This window comes from Euphorbia lathyris, chromosome 1 (genome assembly GCF_963576675.1).
Source record: "Euphorbia lathyris chromosome 1, ddEupLath1.1, whole genome shotgun sequence".
Lineage (NCBI taxonomy): Eukaryota > Viridiplantae > Streptophyta > Magnoliopsida > Malpighiales > Euphorbiaceae > Euphorbia > Euphorbia lathyris.
The window spans coordinates 52,812,501-52,825,019 of NC_088910.1; the positions used below are offsets into that span (position 1 = coordinate 52,812,501).

General features: G+C 34.6%; 1 long non-coding RNA gene and 1 pseudogene across 5 annotated transcripts; one reads left to right on the forward strand and one right to left on the reverse strand.

Annotated features, from left to right (window-relative positions):
* The first annotated feature begins 2,534 nt into the window (after positions 1–2,534).
* LOC136218128 (glutamate receptor 2.7-like) lies at positions 2,535–6,084 on the forward strand (annotated as a pseudogene).
* Positions 6,085–7,438: 1,354 nt separating this feature from the next.
* Positions 7,439–11,197, reverse strand: LOC136232878 (uncharacterized). 5 transcript variants are annotated; one of them, XR_010690645.1, is made up of 3 exons: positions 9,894–10,994; positions 8,128–9,828; positions 7,439–8,049 (listed from the first exon to the last, which is right to left on the reverse strand). It is a non-coding gene; the product is annotated as an uncharacterized lncRNA (long non-coding RNA). The 5 variants fall into 5 exon arrangements; XR_010690638.1 differs by having other exon boundaries at positions 7,439–7,898; positions 7,980–8,049; positions 8,128–10,994; XR_010690644.1 differs by having other exon boundaries at positions 7,439–7,901; positions 7,980–8,049; positions 8,128–10,994.
* Positions 11,198–12,519: the final 1,322 nt, after the last annotated feature.

A 12,519-nucleotide genomic window follows, 5' to 3' on the forward strand; every position in this document is an offset into this window, starting at 1 on the left:
TTCAGGGTTTGTGATTTGGAGGGAGGTAGCGGAAGGATTTGTGGTTTGGGGAGGAAGAATATGATCGAGTACTTGGAAAGCCTTGGCATGGAGTTTGAATAAGGCAGCCCAGGTCGGGTAGTGACCCTTCTCAATGTCAAGCATAATTTTGATGAAGGTTGAGATATTGGAAACAGTGAGGGATGGGTGGGTGTTAGGGCTATTTGCGGTGTTGTTTGTGTTGGTGCGGAATGGCCGAAGTTTGGAGTTCCGGTATTTGAGTTGCCGATAGTGGTGGTCATTGCGGCCGTTAAAGGGATCGGCAGCGCATGAAAGGGAGGGAGGGAGGTGTTTCGGCAAACAGTGAGAGAAGGGGAAGTTAGGGTTTGGGAGGAAGATAGAGATTAGGTCTCTGATACTATAATACAGTTTGAATTACTGAGTGTCTGTCATTGATGTATAATTCTATATAAATACAAAGTAGAGTTCACGTTGTAGTGAATGACTAAAAGATAAGTATGATAAGCTAACTAGCTAACTGTTTAGATGTTGTGTAATCTACAACTGAAACAATATAATCTTTAATAATAATCTCTAATATTATCAAGCCAGGATCGGACTGGTCGGTCTGACTGGGAACCGGTAGGCTGTCCGGTCCGAGCTTGACTGGCTGTATAATTTCTTGTTACTGTTCAGATTTATCTTTCACTTTTTTTTTTTTTTTTTTGTACAACTGAATTTTCCACTACAAAATGATTCATATAATTATATCATTTTTCTTACATTTATAATTTATAATTATATGTAATATCAAATAACACAACAATTCATTTTACATCCTTAAGGGACGTTTGGTTTGAGGGTTTTAGGAAAGGGTAAGGGAAATGGGAGGTTTCATTACCTTTGGTGGTGTTTGTTTTGCTAATTCAATGATTCGTTTTGCCTTTTTTTAGTTTTGGGTTTACCCCTAACTCCTCTAATCTCATTCCCCAATCCCCCCCTAAGGTTTTCTATTCCCTTTCCACCCTCTTTCTAAGGGGGCGTTTGGTTCACAACGGGTAAGGGAAAAGGAATCAAGAAAGGGAAACTAAAGCAAAGGAAAGGAATAACCATTAATTCCCCTATGTGTTTGGATATATTTAGGAAATGGAATGGGGTAAAGAAAATCTCATTCCCTAGAGGGCATGGGGTAATGGCTTAACCTAAAGTGGGGTAATGGTTTAATCTAAAATGGGTAAAGGGAATGAGTTTTTTTTTTTTGTAAACAAACAAGAACAAAGGGAATGAAACCCTCTTATTCTCATTCTCATTCCTAAAGACCCTAAACCAAACGCCCCCTAACTTAAACTTCTACAATCCTTATAAAATTCTACTTTACTCGCTATTTTTTATTATTTTGTTCTCTATATTTTTTTTATTTTTACATTTCTTTATCTTTGGATTAATTTCATTTTCGTTATATATTTTTAATTTTTTTACTTAAAAAATATTTTTGACTAAATTTTACTTTTTTATTTTTGTTTAATCGTTGTATTTTTTATTTATATTTTCTTATCACTAGATTAATTTCACTTTTGATCCTTATACTTATTTATTTTTACTTTTTTACACTGAAAAATAATTTTGACCAAATTTTTTTCTTTTATCATATTATTCAGTTTTAATATTTATTTTTAATTATTTTAAAATAATTATTTTCTTTTTAAATATAATGTTTATGTATTTTCTTTGATTAATTTTATTTCAGTTTCCTCTATTTCATTATCTTTTGATTTTAATTCTTATATTTTATTAATAGAGGCACATATATGTATAAAAATTATTGTCAAAGATTTTTTTGGTGAAAAGGACAATGAAGATGCTTAAACTCTTTTCGGTGATAAAGTATTATGCTTAGAAGACTATTGACTTTTGTTTTTGTTTTTTTAATTTGCATGAACTTTGTTAAATTTAAATTTTTAACTTTTATAAACTTTATGTTATTATCAATAAGGGTAGCAAGTGAGTGACGTTTTGGATTGTTTGGGATTATATATGAAGTTATTTCACGTTTTATGGAAACTATAGTAAAAGAGTTGAATTTTTTTTTATTATTATATATGAAGTTAAAAAAATAGTTTTGGTTCCCTATTTGAACCAAACATCTACGAAAGGACTGGGGTGGAATTGCATTCCCTTTCCTAAACATATCCAACCACATAGGGGAATTAATGTTTATTCATTTCCTTTCCTTTAGTTTTCCTTTTTGTTTCATTTTCCCTTACCCCTTGTGAACCAAATGTCCGGTAATTATTTGGCTATTCCCAAATACGTATCAATTTAAAATTAAATTATATGTTGTGAATTGGTAAAACTTGAAGTTTGAGAAGTCCATGAAAAGTACATTAATGTTCAAAGACTTAAATAGTTGAATTTTATAGGCTGACCTAATCAACTATACAAAGAAAGAAAGTTGGTGGAAATTATAGAGCTTACTTTGGAGTGACTTTTTGCTTATTTAATTTTGGGTAGCAGACAGTTCTTCTCCTCAAGAATTTTGGTTTAATATTGTGAAGATGCAAGGGCCTTCAAAACCTGTTTTAATCTGTCTGTTCTTGTTTCTTTCAGAAGGCATTATGTTGACCGGAACAGCAGCAGCAGATGAGGATAACACGACAATAATTCCGGTGAATGTAGGTGTGGTGGTGGATTATGAGTTTGGAAAGATGGGGTTGAGTTGTATTAATATGTCATTATTAGATATTTATGCCCAAAATCCTCACTACAGAACCAGGCTGCTTCTTCACACCAGGGACTCCAAAGACACTGTCTTTGGTGCAGCTTTAGCAGGTTTTCTTAATTTTGTCTTTCTTTCTCATATGCTATATTCTTTTGAGTATTTGTTGATAATATCCTTGTGAAAACAAAACACAGCCTTGGAGTTGCTCAAAGATGTGAAAGTAGAAGCTATCCTAGGTCCAACAACATCAATGCAGGCAACACTACTCACTGAACTTGGAGACAAAGCTCAAGTACCAATTATGTCATTTTCTGCTTCTGCTCCTTCTCTTACTTCCATCAATAGTCTATACTTCTTTCAAGCAACTCAAAATGACAAAACACAAGCACAGGCTATAGGAGCAGTAATCCAAGCATTTGGGTGGAGATCAGCCGTACCTATATACGTTAACAATGAATATGGAGTAGGCATCATTCCTTACTTGATGGAATCTTTGCAAAAAATAGATACTTATATCCCACACATGGCTGCAATCTCCCCATCAGCCACAGATTCTGAAATCCTCGAAGAACTTTTCAAGCTTATACGTATGCCAACTAGGGTTTTCGTTCTCCACATGTATCCTTCTCTTGGTTCGCGGCTTGTTCAAAAAGCCAAAGAAGCTGGAATGATGAATGAAGGCTATGTATGGATTCTAACTGATGGGATGACTAATTTCATGAACTCAATGGACAATGCAGTAATTGATTCAATGCAAGGTGTGCTAGGAGTTGAACCTTATGTTCCCAAGACAACAGAGCTTGAAAATTTTCGAGTTCGATGGAAAAGGAAGTTCCATCAAGATTATCCAGATATGGTCGATGCTGAGTTGAACGTTTATGGACAACGGGCCTATGATGCTGCCAAGGCATTAGCCATTGCAACCGAGAGAGCTGCAAGTAGTACTTTTAGGGTCTCTCCGGTTGGTCTGGAGATCGTTCGGGCACTCGTAAATACCAGTTTCAAAGGGTTTTCAGGAGATTTTTCGTTTCGTTAATAGACAATTACAACCTTCAGCGTTTCAAATTGTTAATTTACATGGTGAGAGACCAAAAGGAATTGGGCTTTGGGTACCACGAAAAGGGCTTGTTAGAATGTTGAACTCTAGTTCTGCTGGTAAGGCAAGTCTCGCAACCATTGTATGGCCAGGGGATTCGACCGTTACTCCTAAGGGATGGGAGTTCCAAGCAAATGGGAAGAAGTTGAAAATTGGAGTACCTACTGGTACTTTTAAGGAATTAGTAAATGTGACAATTGATCCTATTACTAAGAAACCAACAGTAACAGGATTTTGCATAAGTATTTTCGAAGCTGTAATGAAAGAATTGCCTTATGCTGTGGATTATGAATATGTCCCCTTTCCCGATCCCGACGGACATGCATGAGGAGCTTACAACGATCTGGTCCATCAAGTCTACAAAGGGGTATGTATAATTATATTACTTCATTGACTATTTTAATAGGAGTTTATAACCGATTGAGCTTATTGTGATTATGTACAGAAGTATGATGCTGCGGTAGGAGATACAACTATTATAGCCAAAAGATCATCATATGTTGATTTTACATTACCATACATAGAATCAGATGTGTCAATGTTGGTACGGATAAAGAACGAGAAAAACAACAATGCACTGATGTTTTTGAGGCCTTTGTCGCCTAGACTTTGGGCGACAACCTTCTGCTTTTTCTTGTTTATTGCATTTGTCATTTGGGTTCTTGAACACAGAATAAATGATGAGTTTCGAGGATCACCTTCAAATCAAGCTGGAACTAGCTTATGGTTTGCTTTCTCCACCATGGTTTTTGCACATAGTAATTCTCTCCTCCTTAAACTTCAATATTTTTGGATATATAATTGCTAAACAAAGCATTAATCTAAGTTGGACAATTAATTTATTAGTCATGTTTTTGTTGAATTAAAATTTCAGGGGAGAGAGTGATGAACAACTTGGCTAGAGTAGTGATAATTGTATGGAGTTTCGTTTTACTTATTCTTACTCAAAGCTATACTGCCAGTTTTTCCAGTCTTTTAACAGTGGAACGGTTTCATCCAGCAATCACAGATGTTCATGAACTCATTCAGAAGCAAGAGTATGTAGGCTATGCCAAAAATTCTTTTGTTTTTGGCATCTTGAAAGGGTTGGGGTTTCAAGAATCCTACCTGAGAGGATATGTATCCGCTGAAGAATGTGATCGACTTCTTTCACTCGAAGCAAAAATGGCGGCATTGCAGCTGCTTTTGATGAATCTCCCTATATGAAACTCATCCTTGCGCAGAATTGCTCCAATTATACCTTGGTTCAACCGTCCACATTCATGTCAAAATTTCCCCGGCCCAATATTCAGCAGTTTAAGACTGGCGGATTTGGTTTCGTAAGTTCTCTTTTTTCGTTTTTAAGAAACTAGAATCCACCTCAAATATATATATATATATATATATATAAAGAGATTTCTCGTATATAGTATCTACCCTCAACATCAGGACTTAATATGTGAATCATGATAGTTTGAACTGTGCGGCTCTAATACCATATTAATATATTTTGGCCTAATTGTACCCTTAAAAGTACTTTAAAACGTACAATTCTCTCACATACAGACATCTTTATGTCTATATAACTAGCTACCTTATAAGACAGACTCTAATGCATAGAATATCTTACTTCCTCCTAATCTAGGTATTTCCTAAAGGTTCTCGTTTGGCTTCTGATGTATCAAGGGCGATGTTAAAAGTGAAAGAAAATATTGGAATGCAGCAAATTGAAGATACATGGATCAGTGATGAAAGAATATGTCCTGATGACGGCATCTCGGTTTCGTCCAGCGTTCTTGGTCTCGACAGTTTCTGGGGCTTATTCCTGATTGCAGGCGTAATTTCATTTTCAGCAGTCCTGATGTATGCAGCCATGTTCGTTTATGCACATAGGGAAATCTTGATGAGTTCCAGTTCAGTCGAAGGTTCAGGATCAAGTAGAATCCTTCATTTGTTAAGAACTTTCGACCAAAAGGATCCAAAGGCAGATGCAAGCAATCCAGTACCGGTAATGCAAACTAATGAACAAGATGGAGCAATCTCTCAAGAACAAGAAAATGAAAATGAAGACCGTAATGATCTGCAAACAGATGATCAACTTAATATTGAGGTTACCAACCATGTGAATGGAGACCCAGATACGCAAACATCCGGAGAGATATTAGTCCCTCCTGATATTCAACATACTAGCCCCAAATAATGGATGGACCCAAGGGATATATGAGGCCATATGTGATTTTTTTTGGTAGGATATGCTCATAAATAGCAATTCTCCTAACTAATAGAATATATTTAGATAAAGTTCAAACAATCTGAGCTCAAGGGTTAGAAACATGTATAGGGCTGCTGAATCTTTACTTAATTATTGTTACATATTTTTAGGAATTAGTTTTCCCATGTTCTGATTTCATGGACCATTTTCTTAATGGTTAGTTATTTTTCTAGCTTTAAATTGTAACTAGTTTTAGACCCGTGCAATGCACGGAGCGGTTTACAATTTTTTAACATAAAAAACTATTAATTCATCCATAAAAGATGAATTGATATTTGAATAAACATTTTGAATACAATTATATGTTTTTCTAAAGAAAATATTAATTCATCAATAAGATTTTTATTGTTATTTTTTGTTTTTAACTCTATAAAATGTACAATGCAAGTAAATATTATCAAATTTATTAGGGTAATTAATTTATTAGTCCCTATATTTTGACAAAACACACTGTTTAGTCCTTGTATTTTCAAAAACACATGGTAAGGTCCCTAACTTTTTTCTCAGTGAACTGTTTAGTCCTTCTGTCTGTTTGTTAGATTTTTTAACGTTTATGACTTCGGAAATGACTAAATTATCCTTTACTATTTACCCTCAAACTTTAGAAGAGGAAATCCAATTTAGAAAAAGAAGTCGTTTGTATGGAGAACAAGAAAAAGAACAGACCCAATGCTTACGATTTTGAACGATTAAGAAGAAAATCAAGAAGAAGAACACTCAAAGTTGATTTCAGATGCATTAGAGTTTAAAGGAAAGGAAAATAAAGGAAAAGAATAACACAAATCCAAATTGACTAACAAAATTTTCATGAGAGTCTAACGGCAGGGACGAAACAGTTCACTGAGAAAAACATTAGGGACTAAACAGTTCATCGAGAAAAAGGTTATGGACTTTATCATGTGTTTTTGAAAATACAGGGACTAAACAGTGTGTTTTGTCAAAATATAGGGACTAATAAATTAATTAGAAAAATCATGAGTGTAACATATTTTGCAATATACTCATCATAATCATATAAAACATATATGTGAACTGTAATATTTTTCCCATATTTATACAGATAATTCAAATTTATGTTGCATTATATCTCATGTTAGTAGATTTATAAAATAGAGTAGTTTTATTTGATGGTTCTCTTTCCGGAGCCATCCGTGTGAACTTTAATCTAACCCGACGGGGGAGGGATCCAACGCACCCAAACAATATTCAAATCTCGAGAAAAAGCTTAGACTTTTAGTCCGGTTTTCAAGTCCAAAATCATAAAGCAAGTAAAACTAAAGTTGGGTCATAGATTTAATTTTCCCAATAAAAAATGCTTAGCAGAAATGTGTATTGATCAAAGAAAAAAGAAACATATCTTATATGTTTCAATTTAAATTGCAAAGAAGTGAAATAGAGAAAGAAATAACAATATATAGGTAAAATGTTAGAGACATGAAGCAAATTAGAAAAAAAAAAATCACACCCAAACTAAATCTTACAAACAACATAGATAAAATAACGAAAAAGGAAGATGAATCCGGATCTCTACTTCCCAATTTTTAATTAAGTAAGAAGCCATTTTTTTTAATTAAAAAAAAGGAACATTATACTTAAGTGACTTATCCAAATTAAGAAGAAAAGGATAAATTCATCCCACAAATGTCAGCACTTGCACCTCTGCACTTTTTCAATGTGTAAGGAAACATTAATAGTGCCAAGTTTGATTGTTTAACAGCTATTTACACAAATAAGAAAAAATGATCATGCCAAAAATGATGCAAACCAACATACATATTCCAAAGTTGAAAGCAATGCTCGTGAATTCCATTCTTTCCCATTTGACCATCTCTTAACATCAACATCAAGAGTTTCTGCTAAAATAAATTTAAATCAAGATATTAAGTGAAATATGCTATCTAAAATAAATCAAATTTTATTTGCAAAGTAATTACATTTCTTTCTGCTTCTCTTTGAGCATGAAGATCACACATGTTTTTCTCTTCCAATGCTTTTGCCTCAGAACTGCCAAAATGTTAGGGTTAATCTATGTGTCTGTCTATGGACCAACTAAAATCAGTCTATAAAGGCTGAAAATCATACCGCACGTTCAGCTGTTCTTCTATGTCTTTTTAATCTGGCTTTACACTTCTGAAGTTATTCACCTTCAACTCCAAATCTCTCTGTTGAATAGAAACCTTTCTAATCTATGTATGCATAATTATATATAAAAAAAAAAGAGATAAAAGAATTAATATATGGAAGTAACAAAAGGTAAGTAAGCATACTATTTCTGAGTATATTCTGCTACTATTTTGTTTCGTGTTCCTGCCCTAACCTATACCTCTGCTAAAACTTTGTTAAGTCCAATTACTTAGTGTTAAAGAAGAATTTTAGGCTAATGAGACTTCAATTACAAAGGAATAACACACAAGCAAAGTGGACAACGTTACCTTATTCAACCTCAAGCACTGCAAAGTTTTCCACCCTCATAAAACAGAATTAGAATAGTTGCTTAAATAGTTGACTGCACAAAGCACGATTTCAATGGGAAAAAAAGATAGATTCAAGTTTTCCCACTTAAACACATACACCAATTAGAAGATCAAAGCCCAAAATTCTGAAACTTGGGCCATAGATAGTGCAAGAGGGATCATATTCAAGGAAACACCCAACATACAGGGATCGTATTAAAGCAAACACCAAAAGAAGAGTTTAATCAGTGTCTAACATCTACCACAATTACTTGACACCAATGTCTTTCAAAACAGAACCTACCACAATTACTTGACATGTACACCAATGCTTTTCTTATTTATTTTGAAAATGCATCATGATGTCAACATGTAATTCCTTACAGCTAGCTCTAGGAAATCACACGCTTTATCTATATAAGCGTAACATGCACATAAAGTAATAGAAATAAAGAAATGTGAAAAAGGAATAATTAAAAGGGGGCAAAGCTTGGCTCACCGTCCCCATCAAAAGACGCTAGAATTCAGCAATGTGAAGACATGAAATGCAGCATTAAGTAATAGATAATTAGAGAATTGGGAAATTGGGACACCGAAAAGGGTAAGAAGTGCCTTACTAAATCCAGAAAGATCCCAGCAAAATAGAGACCTGAAAAGATCGTACGTATGAGGCTTTGTTAGTAATAAAAAAGATAATCCCTTTTAACCTTTGGCTGAATTGAAGAAGAAATTTCCAGAGAACAGAAGAAGTAAGAAAGTATTTGTCCCTAGGTTGATCTGATTGAAAATGATTATTTCAATTGCTACGTTCAATTCCTAGATTTGAAGGAGAAGGATTGTGGCTGGAAATGAAGTAGGATTGGAAAAATATTGGGGTATAGAGGGACCTGCACAAATAGTTAGGTTTATATCCACCACACTGAAAAGTTTTTCAGAAATCCATTCCTGCAAAATAAACATTTTCAGAACACAACCTGGTTAGGGTGGTAATGGGAAAAATTGGCAGTCAAAAGGGCCAAATCAAACAAATACCACCAAGTATTTGATCGCAAATTCGTCTTAGAATAGCATGTTGCAGAACCAAAATTAATTAAGCAAAAAACTACATTTGAAATCTACTGTGTGTGAGAATGCCCTTTTTGCTGCAAATCTCAAAAGTCTCAAAAACCCCAAATGCACAAAAATTCAGCAAAATAAAATTGAAAACTCACCAGAATTTCTAGCTTCATTGGTTTTCCATCTAATATAACATTGTTATATCTCTTCATAGGCACAAATGCATCACTTCTTCTTCTTCTATAAACTACTTCACCGGAGCCATTAGAGCGACCTGTATTATCATAGTGAACAACATATCGCTTCATATATTCCATAATCCAAGTTAGATATCGATACCTTCTTTAGGCTCATAATTGATGGAGCTTCTGAGCGAATTCTTAAAGTGAAAAACCTTAGATCAATAAAACACAGATACATGCAACAAAGAGAAAGGAAGGAACGGCTAGGAGAAGGGAATGAGAATCGTGGAGCAGTTGTCAAAGACGTGTGGTAAGTGGTAACTGTAAATAGAAGAGGATACTAAAAACGAAACCGATGGAAAAGATCAAATAACTGAAAAGAAAACATGAGTTATATTAAGAAAAAGACACATCAGCAATGCATAATCTAAGAACATGACACATCATCATTTATTCTACAGATTTAGTATCTATGATTCTACAGATTTAGTATATAGATAGATAGATGTTTTCAACGTTAATTATTTTATGTCAGTTTAATTACAACTCAGAACTTCTTGAACTTTTTCCTGAGTTGTTCCACCGACCTTCAATTGAGATAACTATCAAATTTGGGCAGTTCGCATGGAAACATATTTGGAAGCTTTGGATCTTTGGGAAGCAGTGGAAGAAGATTATGAAACCCCAGAACTTTCAAACAATCCCACTATGGCACAAATCAAATGACACAAAGAGAAAAAGACAAGGAAGTCCAAGGCGAAAGCCTGCTTGTTTGCTGCAGGTTCAGTGACAATCTTCACTCGCATCATGTCATTAAAGAAAGCAAAGGAAGTTTGGGATTATCTCAAGGAGTATGTGGGAGATGAAAGAATCAGAGGAATGCAAGCCCTGGACTTGATTAAACAATATCAGATTACTTGGTTCTATCTTGCCAGACTCTAGAATTGTTGAGAAAATTCTTGTGACTGTTCCATAAAGATTTGAAGCATCAATTACAACCTTAGAAAACACTAAGGATTTGACAAATATTACACTTGGAACAAGCACAAGTGCAGAGAAGAGCCATGAGACTAGAAAGTTGTCGAGGGAGCCTTACCTATCAAGCATCATGAGAATGCACAAAACAACTACAAGAAAGTCAACAAGAATCAAGGCTCAGTTGTCGAAGTGCATAAAATCAATATTGCTAGAAATAATAGGCTTTGGAAAAAAGAAATTGTACTCAATGGATTTTTTATTAACTTCAAAAATGAAAAACTACATATCAAACTCAACCTATTACAATTTATATAGGTGCTCAATACGTGTAAATACAGTGTTGAATTTTCGCCAAAATTGACTCTCCCTCCATACATACACATGTGATGTAAGTTCAATTATTTGTGACATTAAATGCATGAGAACACAATTATTACTCTGACTTTCTTTTTTTCGTTTTTTATGAATTTCTTTTTTTTTTACTAAATTAAGATTTTAATATTTTAATATAATATGGACAATAATCAATTTTCATCAACATCCTATAACATTAGGAGAAAAGTTGGAAGCAAGAAGGAACCTAATCCTCTCTGCTAATGACAATTTTTGATGTCTTCAAGTTGTATATTCTGTAGCCTTTGGATTGAGAACTGTAACCAACAAAGATTCCCTTTTCAGCTTTTGCTTCTAGCTTGTGCCTTTTCTCAACTGGAACGTGCATGTAGCAGATACAACCAAACACCTTCAAATGTCCGACAGAAGGTTTGTGACCGGTCCATGCTTCAAGTGGAGTCATCTTTTGAACCGTTTTTGTGGTGTTGCGATTCTGAAGATAAACTGATGTATAGACTGCTTCTGCCCAAAACTTGTTAGGCATATTTTTATCTTTCAACATTGATCTGGCCATCTCCATCACTGTTCTATTCTTCCGTTCTGAAACGCCATTTTGTTAAGGAGTATATCGAGTGGTGAGTTGATGATGAACACCTTCTTCATCACAAAACTTGTTTAACTGTGTGGATGTGTACTCCGTGCCACGATCACTTCTGATTGTCTTCAATTTGCATCCACTTTGATTTTCTACCAGATTTTTGAATTTCTGGAAGATATTCAGAACCTCAGATCTGTCTTTCATGAAATAAACCCAAGTCATTCTTGAGTAATCATCTATGAATAAAATGAAATATCTACTATTGTCAAGTGAGAGAGTCCTCATTGGCCCGCGGATATATGTGTGTACCAATTGAAGCTTTTCCTTTGCTCTCCAAGCCTCGCCTATAGGAAATGAATGACGACTCATTTTTCCTAATTGACAGCCGTGACAAACTCTAGTGCAGTCAGAGATTGTGGGTAGATCTTTCACCATGTTCTGTTGAGAGAGTAATTTCAAACTTTGAAAATTGCTGTGTCCGAACCTCTTATGCCAGAGCCAACTATCAGCTTCAGTTTGAGCTTTCATTGCTGCCATAGCTATACTTTCCCATTTAATAGGAAATGCTTTGTTCTCCATCTTCACACATACAACCTCTCTTTGTTGAGGATCATAAATTGCACAAGTGTTTCCTTGAAAGTGCAAAGAATAACCATTAAGCATCATCTGTGGCACACTCAGCAAATTTTGGCTCAACCTAGGAACATACAAGACATCATTTATTAGTCTTGTTCCTTTCTTCGTGTTGATGGCGATCGTTCCTTTGCCTTTCGATTTTACGACAGCTCCATTTCCCATCGTAATTGGAACTTGAACAGATTCATCCAGTTTGGTGAAGATGTGAGAGTCTTTAGACATATGGTTAGTGTATCCA